This window comes from Prionailurus viverrinus, chromosome B4, assembly GCF_022837055.1.
Source record: "Prionailurus viverrinus isolate Anna chromosome B4, UM_Priviv_1.0, whole genome shotgun sequence".
In the NCBI taxonomy this organism is placed as follows: Eukaryota; Metazoa; Chordata; class Mammalia; order Carnivora; family Felidae; genus Prionailurus; species Prionailurus viverrinus.
The window spans coordinates 41,660,121-41,670,593 of record NC_062567.1 but is presented as its reverse complement, the minus strand read 5'-3'; the positions used below and the strand labels follow the sequence as shown (position 1 = coordinate 41,670,593).

At 37.2% G+C, this 10,473-nt stretch overlaps 1 pseudogene; it reads left to right on the top strand.

Moving 5' to 3' along the window:
• The first annotated feature begins 1,092 nt into the window (after positions 1 to 1,092).
• LOC125170563 (NKG2-A/NKG2-B type II integral membrane protein-like) lies at positions 1,093 to 4,768 on the top strand (annotated as a pseudogene).
• Positions 4,769 to 10,473: the final 5,705 nt, after the last annotated feature.

Here is a 10,473-nt window from a genome sequence, read left to right as displayed (position 1 = left end):
TTTTTTACATACTAATATGTTGAATTATATCTCGTTCAACCTTTATAAATAAATTCTTGCAAAGACGTTTGCTGCATGATAAAGGCCAAACTTAATTCCTTCTACACTTATGTGGATTGAATAAAAGCACCTTGATTTTTTTAATAAAAATCAGGATGCGTTGCTTCTGTAAAATGCTAATTTAAGCTTAATAATAGACAAAGAACTTAAAAATATGAACAAACATTGCAAACAAAGTGTATCATCCTGGTTAAAGAGATTCTACTTAATAAACCATTTTATAGAATTTGATATGAATCTGAAATAATAACATGGACTTGTAACTAATAATTAAAATAGCTAATATTTATTGAGAGCTTATCAAATCTGCAGGAAGAAAAATCAAACACTGAGAAAAGATGGATGAACACAATTGTTTAGCACTCAATTCCAGTTGAGTGCTAAGTGTTACAAGCATATTTTACATGTTCTTATTACCATTTCAGATTAGTAAACTAAGATCCTAGATACTAAGTAACTTTTCAAAGGTCACACATTATATGTTTCAAGGCCAGAATTAATTCCAAATCTTTTTGACTGAGAGCCCATTGATTGAATTATTAAATTATATTATCTGGATTATTACAATTACTTGTACAGTTGGCCCTTGGAAAACATGGGTTTGAACTAGATATGTCCACTTACACACATTTTTTTTTAACAATACAGCATCATAAATGTATTTTTTCTTCTTTAAGGGATATGTGAGGTGAAGAGAAATTCCAGGGAGCTCACCGCTGTGTCATTCCTCAGGTCTTGAGGGCTGGGATCTGCCAGCTTTCTCATTACCTTTCTGAATCTTCTCATGTTGTCTTATTATATATAATGCCCAGGAGTTCTAGCTATATTTAGTGGGATGAATAAGGAAAAGTCTGTTTCTTTAAGAAATTTAGAACTAGATCTTTAGATTTTTCAGTTTCAAATGAACACTAATTCTCACCTGCCACCCTCCCCCCAGTTTTATAGAACTAGGTATCTCTGCATTAGATGTACCATTTATTGTCAAGTACTCTTATATTGGACCACAGTCCCTGGCTTTGCTTAGCTGTAGAGATGAATAACCAAAGAGTAACTTATGCAGAATTGAATGTGGCTAAATACTCAAAGAGGCAGCAAATAAAACCTAAGGGCACTAAAACTTCCATTTTGGTAACTGAGCAGGAAATAACCTATGCAGAACTAAACCCTCAAAATGCTTCTCAGGATCTTCAAGGGAATGATAAGAACTAACACTGCAAAGGTAAACCATTTAATAGACACAAGAGTATAACTATTCTAGCATGTGCAGTTGGGGTGCCAAGTTATGGGGTAAGCATAGAGAATAAGTTTACATATTTTTCATTTGAGAGGATCAGAGCTTAAAGTTGGAATACGGTATTCTGATTGAAATCTGAGGACTAACTTTGTTCAGGTGTTGTTATACTTCCTCATCTTTACCAACGTCTCATGGAGCATTATGCAATGGCATATTTTAAGAGAAGATTACAATGGTGGATATGAGTTTGGAGTCCAAGTTTATATATATGATATCTTTGACATATGGGTTCTTTTTCTAAACAATTGTGTTCATCCATCTTTTCTCAGTGTTTGATTTTTCTTCCTGCAGATTTACCATCATCTCTGAAGAAGCTCAAGGCTGGGATCCTAGGAATCATCCGCCTTATCTTGATCGCCACTGTGGGTAACTGATAGCTGTTATTCCCTGTAAGTCATTTTTGAAAGATGATAAAGGAACTTTTCACTTTAATGATTGTCAGAGTCTCTAAATATTTCACAATATTACACAATAGAACTTACATTTTAATGTATTTTTTTGCACTATAATTATTCTGAATTTTTCCTAGGTATAATAACAGAATGACCATCGAGAAAATCATATATATGAGAATATTATATATATATATATAAATATATATGTATATATATTTATATATATATATATAATGACTCAAAGACATACTTTAGGGGACTGAAAGACCTTTGTGAAAAATACAAATTAATTTCTGAGATTGGCTAAAAATTATATTGTAAGGGATGGTGAAGTTTGGTCCTTTGGGCTTTTGAAATATTTTCCCTCCACGTCTTCATTTCTTTATTAATTTTTCTTTGAAATATCTATTTTATTTCAGATCATTCTAATCTAAAACAATACATCAAATATCAAACTAAGAAACTAAAATTATTAAGATCTATTTAGATCAGTATTCATTTTTATGAGGATTACTTTAAATTTTTTAGGTACTGTAATACCAGAGCTGAATAATTCTTCCCTGGTAACAAGGATCTATAAACATATACAATGATTTTCAAAGTTCTGATATTAGTAAAGTTTATATTTTGTGTTCATCTTAGGGTAGACAAAATGATATTTTTTGAGGGAATGTAAATTATAAAATTAGGCAATCCATGTTCATAAATACTGATTAGAGAAAACTATTTCCTCTTCACTAACAATGTGAAGAAATATTCATTTAAAATTATTAGATCCATTGTTGCCAATTGGCTCAAATTTCTTCCTTCTATGATATAAGTGATAAAAAATATACTATTCTAAAAATGTTGTTTTGTTCAGTGACTTTCAGGACAAGAATAGATGGGTATTTTTGTTTGTTTCCTTTATACGGACACATAAAGTAGGGGATAAGAGACTAACCCTTCTCTGTAAGTGTGTGTGAATGTGTTTTATTGTACATTACCAGCTTATGAGTGTGCATAGCTATGTTATATACATGCAATGTTTATAACTATTACAAATAGGTAAATTAATTTTCATTTCAAATATTCAAACTGTTTTGGATAATAATTTATAATCTTTCCTCAGTGTATCATTGTAGTTATTGTCCAAAGGAATGGTTAACATGTCCCAACAATTTTTATTACTTTAATTTTGAAGAAAAAAACACAACACACATGGAATGAGAGTTTGAAGGCCTGTGCTCCTAAGAGCTCTAACCTGCTCTACATCGATGATGAAGAGATAATAGTAAGATTTCAAATGTTTCCAGCATTTTGTTAAAAACTTGTTTCAGTCAATATTATATTTTTGGTGTATATTTGCAGTTTATTATTTAAAAGCCTATTAATATTCCATTATTTGACTTCATGATATTTTATTTATATATTTTTTACTATTGATGCATGTTTGATAATTTCCAGTTCTTCCTTTTTATAGAAAACCATGCTTCTGTAATTTTTTTTGTCTAAAATAAATTTTGCTATTTAATTGACCAGACATCAAAGACACGAAACATGATTACGCAGACTGATGCAAAAGTGAATTGAAGCATGTAATTATGAATCAGATCATGAACAGGACTTCCCCTCTCCAGCAGCCCTGCTCCTGCTTCTTTGTATTCTCTTATCATTCCTCCTCCTCCTTCCTTTTCAACCACTGTCCTGACTTTTTGTCTCTTGGTTTGGTTTTGAACTTCATATACATGGAGTCACGCAGTATGCATTTTTGTTCCTCTTTTCATTCCCGTATGCTATTTCTTGGAATTCACCAATATTATCCCATTTATCTATAGTGTGTTAACTCTTACTTCTAAACTGTGTGAATATAACATTTTAAAATACATTCTACTGATGTGTCTTGGGAGTGAGGATGTGAGTCTTATGCCCACAAGAATACAAAGGTTTCCTGGGTCTAGTATTTTTATCATGGGATGTCTTTCGCTGGTCCTACCTTTCTCTGGTAGGATTAGTGATTTCCAAGGGCTAAGGGGAGGTAGGATAGGAAACAACTGTTAATCAGTACAGTGTTTCCTTCTGGGGTGATGAAATTTTCTAGAGTTGGATAGTGCTGATGTTTGCAAGCCGTGTTAATATATTAAAATTCATTGATTAATCACTTCAAATGGATGAATGTTATGCTGTGTAAATGAAACCTCAATAAAGCTGTTAAAAATAAACTCCTGAAATTGTGTTTGCATTTAATCTTTAATCTGTAAAGATTAGTCATTTTTACAATATTGCCTCTTCTGATTTGTATCGTGTTGGATCCTTCCATTAAATAGGTTTTCTTTAATTTCTTCCTATTATAGTTTGTATGTTTCTATACTGAAGTCTTACATAAATATGAGTATTTCAGTTATGCTTTTGTAAATGGCATCCTTATTTTTAAATTTGTAGAAGCTTTTGCTATTGTAAATAGAAATACAATTGAAGTTTACATGTTGGTATTATATAGAACGACTTTGCTGATTTTATGTATTAATTCTACCATTTCAAATAAATGTTCTTCTGGATGTTTTATATACACAAGCTATTTCATCTGTAAATAATCACAGTTTTATTTCTTCTTTCCAGGTGTAATTATGTATTTTTTTCTTGACTTATTTTCACAGGCTAGGGTTTTATTTCCAATGTTGAATAGAAGATACAGTAAATGTTCTATATGCAGCATTCCTTATGTTAGGGGTTAATATTTCAATATTTTATCTTCAAGTATGAGGTTTGTTTTAAGGTTTCTTTGTTTGTTTAAATCACACTTTTCTCATGTTAAAGCAATTCCATAATACTCCTTTTTTTCTAACATTTTATAATCGGTTACATTTATATTATTTTCCCATCAATTGGAATGATGTTTTCTCTGTATAGTACTTATAAAGTAATTAAATTATTCTTTAAAATATTAAAGTCATCTCACCGCTGCGTCAGTGCAGGCATCCGCAAATTAATGAGAGGAGAGAGGAGGCCCCTGCTCTTGGGCACCTGCGTGGGAACTTAGTCCAGCTCCAGACACACCGTAAACACTTTCATCTAACGGAAGATAAGCTGTGAAATCGGATTTCTGAACCACAAGACACTTGTGTAAAAACTGCATTCCATGCCAGGCCTGAAATGTTCCAAATCTCAGTTCGTATTTTCTTTTAGAAATTATTTTGGCAAGGAGAGAGGGAAGATGGCGGCGTAGGAGGACACTGGGTTCACCGCGTGTCCTGCTGATCACTTAGATTCCACCTACACCTGCTTAAATAACCCAGAAAACCGCCAGAGGATTAGCAGAACGGTGTCTCCGGAGCCAAGCACAGATGAGAGGCCCACGGAAGAGGGTAGGAAGGACGGCGAGGCGGTTCACGCTCCACGGACTGGCGGGAGGGAGCCGGGGCAGAGGGGCGGCTCACCGGCCAAGCAGAGCCCCCGAGTCTGGCTGGCAAAAGCGGAGGGGCCGGACAGAGTGTGTTCCAACAGCAAGAGGGACTTGACATCTGGAAGGTTATAAACTAACAGCTCTGCTCAGAGAGCGGGAGGGCTGGAGGACAATGGGAGGGAGAGCTGCTGAGCCCCCGGACGACAGAGCTCAGTTTGGTGGGGAACAAAGGCGCTCGCCAGCGCCATCTCCCCCGCCCATCCCCCAGCCAAAATCCCAAAGAGAACCAGTTCCTGCCAGGGAACTTGCTCGCTCCGCGCAAACACCCAACTCTGCGCTTCTGCGGAGCCAAACCTCCGGCAGCGGATCTGACTCCCTCCCGCTGCCACAGGGCCCCTCCTGAAGTGGATCACCTAAGGAGAAGCGATCTAAGCCTGCCCCTCCTGCCCCTGAGCACCTTGCCTACCCACCCCAGCTAATACGCCAGATCCCCAGCATCACAAGCCTGGCAGGGTGCAAGTAGCCCAGATGGGCCACGCCACCCCACAGTGAATCCCGCCCCTAGGAGAGGGGAAGAGAAGGCACACACCAGTCTGACTGTGGCCCCAGCGGTGGGCTGGGGGCAGACATCGGGTCTGACTGTGGCTCCACCCACCAACTCCAGTTATACACCACAGCAGAGGGGAAGTGCCCTGCAGGTCCTCACCACACCAGGGACTATCCAAAATGACCAAGCGGAAGAATTCCCCTCAGAAGAATCTCCAGGAAATAACAACAGCTAATGAGCTGATCAAAAAGGATTTAAATAATATAACAGAAAGTGAATTTAGACTAATAGTCACAAAATTAATCACTGGGCTTGAAAACAGTATACAGGACAGCAGAGAATCTCTTGCTACAGAGATCAAGGGACTAAGGAACAGTCACGAGGAGCTGAAAAGCGCTTTAAACGAAATGCAAACAAAATGGAAACGACGACAGCTCAGATTGAAGAGGCAGAGGAGAGAATAGGTGAACTAGAAGATAAAGTTATGGAAAAAGAGGAAGCTGAGAGAAAGAGAGATTAAAAAATCCAGGAGTATGAGGGGAAAATTAGAGAACTAAGTGATACACTAAAAAGAAATAATATACGCATAATTGGTATCCCAGAGGAGGAAGAGAGAGGGAAAGGTGCTGAAGAGGTACTTGAAGAAATTATAGCTGAGAACTTCCCTGAACTGGGGAAGGAAAAAGGCATTGAAATCCAAGAGGCACAGAGAACTCCCTTCAGAGGTAACTTGAATCGATCTTAGGCATGACATATCATAGTGAAACTGACAAAATACAAAGATAAAGAGAAAATTCTGAAAGCAGCAAGGGATAAACGTGCCCTCACATATAAAGGGAGACCTATAAGAATCGTGACTGATCTCTCTTTTGAAACTTGGCAGGCCAGAAAGAATTAGCACGAGATCTTCAGTGTGCTAAACAGAAAAAATATGCAGCTGAGAATCCTTTATCCATCAAGTCTGTCATTTAGAATAGAAGGAGAGATAAAGGTCTTCCCAAACAAACAAAAACTGAAGGAATTTGTCACCACTAAACCAGCCCTACAAGAGATCCTAAGGGGGACCCTGTGAGACAAAGTCCCAGAGACATCACTACAAGCATAAAACATACAGACATCACAATGACTCTAAACCCATATCTTTCTATAATAACACTGAATGTAAATGGATTAAATGTGCCAACCAAAAGACATAGGGTATCAGAATGGATAAAAAAACAAGACCCATCTATTTGCTGTCTACAAGAGACTCATTTTAGACCTGAGGACACCTTTAGATTGAGAGTGAGGGGATGGAGAACTATTTATCATGCTACTGGAAGCCAAAAGAAAGCTGGAGTAGCCATACTTATATCAGACAAACTAGACTTTAAATTAAAGGCTGTAACAAGAGATGAAGAAGGGCATTATATAATAATTACAGGGTCTATCCATCAGGAAGAGCTAACAATTATAAATGTCTATATGCCGAATACCGGAGCCCCCAAATATATAAAACAATTACTGATAAACATGAGCAACCTTATTGATAAGAATGTGGTAATTGCAGGGGACTTTAACATCCCACTTACAGAAATGGATAGATCATCTAGACACACGGTCAATAAAGAAACAAGGGCTCTGAATGATACATTGGGTCAGATGGACTTGACAGATATATTTAGAACTCTGCATCCCAAAGCAACAGAATATACTTTCTTCTCGAGTGCACATGGAACATTCTCCAAGATAGATCATATACTGGGTCACAAAACAGCCTTTCATAAGTTTACAAGAATTGAAATTATGCCATGCATACTTTCAGACCACAATGCTATGAAGCTTGAAATCAACCACAGGAAAAAGTCTAGAAAACTTCCAAAAGCATGGAGGTTAAAGAACACCCTAGTAACGAATGAGTGGGTCAACCAGGCAATTAGAGAAGAAATTAAAAAATATATGGAAACAAACGAAAATGAAAATACAACAATCCAAACGCTTTGGGACGCAGCAAAGGCAGTCCTGAGAGGAAAATCCATTGCAATCCAGGCCTATCTCAAGAAACAAGAAAAATCCCAAATACAAAATCTAACAGCACACCTAAAGGAACTAGAAGCAGAACAGCAAAGGCAGCCTAAGCCCAGCAGAAGAAGAGAAATAATAAAGATCAGAGCAGAAATAAACAATATAGAATCTAAAAAAACTGTAGAGCAGATCAACGAAACCAAGAGTTGGTTTTTTGAAAAAATAAACAAAATTGACAAACCTCTAGCCAGGCTTCTCAAAAAGAAAAGGGAGATGACCCAAATAGATAAAATCATGAATGAAAATGGAATTATTACAACCAATCCCTCAGAGATACAAACAATTATCAGGGGATACTATGAAAACTTATATGCCAACAAATTGGACAACCTGGAAGAAATGGACAAATTCCTGAACACCCACACTCTTCCAAAACTCAATCAGGAGGAAATAGAAAGCTTGAACAGACCCATAACCAGCGAAGAAATTGAATCGGTTATCAAAAATCTCCCAACAAATAAGAGTCCAGGACCAGATGGCTTCCCAGGGGAGTTCTACCAGACGTTTAAAGCAGAGATAATACCTATCCTTCTCAAGCTATTCCAAGAAATAGAAGGGGAAGGAAAACTTCCAGACTCATTCTATGAAGCCAGTATTACTTTGATTCCTAAACCAGACAGAGACCCAGTAAAAAAAGAGAACTACAGGCCAATATCCCTGATGAATATGGATGCAAAAATTCTCAATAAGATACTAGCAAATTGAATTCAACAGCATATAAAAAGAATTATTCCCCATGATCAAGTGGGATTCATTCCTGGGATGCAGGGCTGGTTCAACATTCACAAATTATTCAACGTGATACATCACATTAACAAAAAAAAGAGAAGAACCATATGATCCTGTCAATCGATGCAGAAAAAGCCTTTGACAAAATCCAGCACCCTTACTTAATAAAAACCCTTGAGAAAGTCGTGATAGAAGGAACATACTTAAAGATCATAAAAACCATTTATGAAAATCCCACAGCTAACATCATCGTCAACGAGGAAAAACTGAGAGCTTTTTCCCTGAGATCAGGAACACGACAGGAATGCCCACTCTCACCGCTGTTGTTTAACATAGTGCTGGAAGTTCTAGCATCAGCAATCAGACAACAAAAGGAAATCAAAGGCATCAAAATTGGCAAAGATGAAGTCAAGCTTTCGCTTTTTGCAGATGACATGATATTATACATGGAAAATCCGATAGACTCCACCAAAAGTCTGCTAGAACTGATACAGGAATTCAGCAAAGTTGCAGGATACAAAATCAATGTACAGAAATCAGTTGCATTCTTATCCACTAACAATGAAGCAACAGAAAGAAAAATAAAGAAACTGATCCCATTCACAATTGCACCAAGAAGCATAAAATACCTAGGAATAAATCTAACCAAAGATGTAAAGGATCTGTATGCTGAAAATTATAGAAAGCTTATGAAGGAAATTGAAGAAGATTTAAAGAAATGGAAAGACATTCCCTGCTCATGGATTGGAAAAATAAATATTGTGAAAATGTCAATACTACCCAAAGCTATCTACACATTCAATGCAATCCCAATCAAAATTGCACCAGCATTCTTCTTGAAACTAGAACAAGCAATCCTAAAATTCATATGGAACCACAAAAGGCCCCGAATAGCCAAAGGAATTTTGAAGAAGAAGACCAAAGCAGGAGGCATCACAATCCCAGACTTTAGCCTCTACTACAAAGCTGTCATCATCAAGACAGCATGGTATTGGCACCAAAACAGACACATAGACCAATGGAATGAATAGAAACCCCAGAACTAGACCTACAAACGTATGGCCAACTCATCTTTGACAAAGCAGGAAAGAACATCCAATGGAAAAAAGACAGCCTCTTTAACAAATGGTGCTTGGAGAACTGGACAGCAACATGCAGAAGGTTGAAACTAGACCACTTTCTTACACCATTCACAAAAATAAACTCAAAATGGATAAAGGACCTGAATGTGAGACAGGAAATCATCAAAACCTTAGAGGAGAAAGCAGGAAAAGACCTCTCTGACCTCAACCGTAGCAATCTTACTCGACACATCCCCAAAGGCAAGGGAATTAAAAGCAAAAATGAATTACTGGGACCTTATGAAGATAAAAAGCTTCTGCACAGCAAAGGAAACAACCAACAAAACTAAAAGGCAACCAACGGAATGGGAAAAGATATTTGCAAATGACATATCGGACAAAGGGCTAGTATCCAAAATCTATAAAGAGCTCACCAAACTCCACACCCGAAAAACAAATAACCCAGTGAAGAAACGGACAGAAAACATGAATAGACACTTCTCTAAAGAAGACATCCGGATGGCCAACAGGCACATGAAAAGATGTTCAACGTTGCTCCTTATCAGGGAAATACAAATGAAAACCACACTCAGGTATCACCTCACGCCAGTCAGAGTGGCCAAAATGAACAAATCAGGAGACTATAGATGCTGGCGAGGATGTGGAGAAATGGGAACCCTCTTGCACTGTTGGTGGGAATGCAAATTGGTGCAGCCGCTCTGGAAAGCAGTGTGGAGTTACTTGAGAAAATTAAAAATAGACCTACCCTATGACCCAGCAATAGCACTGCTAGGAATTTATCCAAGGGATACAGGAGTGCTGATGCATAGGGCCACTTGTACCTCAATGTTCATAGCAGCACTCTCAACAATAGCCAAATTATGGAAAGAGCCTAAATGTCCATCAACTGATGAATGGATAAAGAAATTGTGGTTTATATA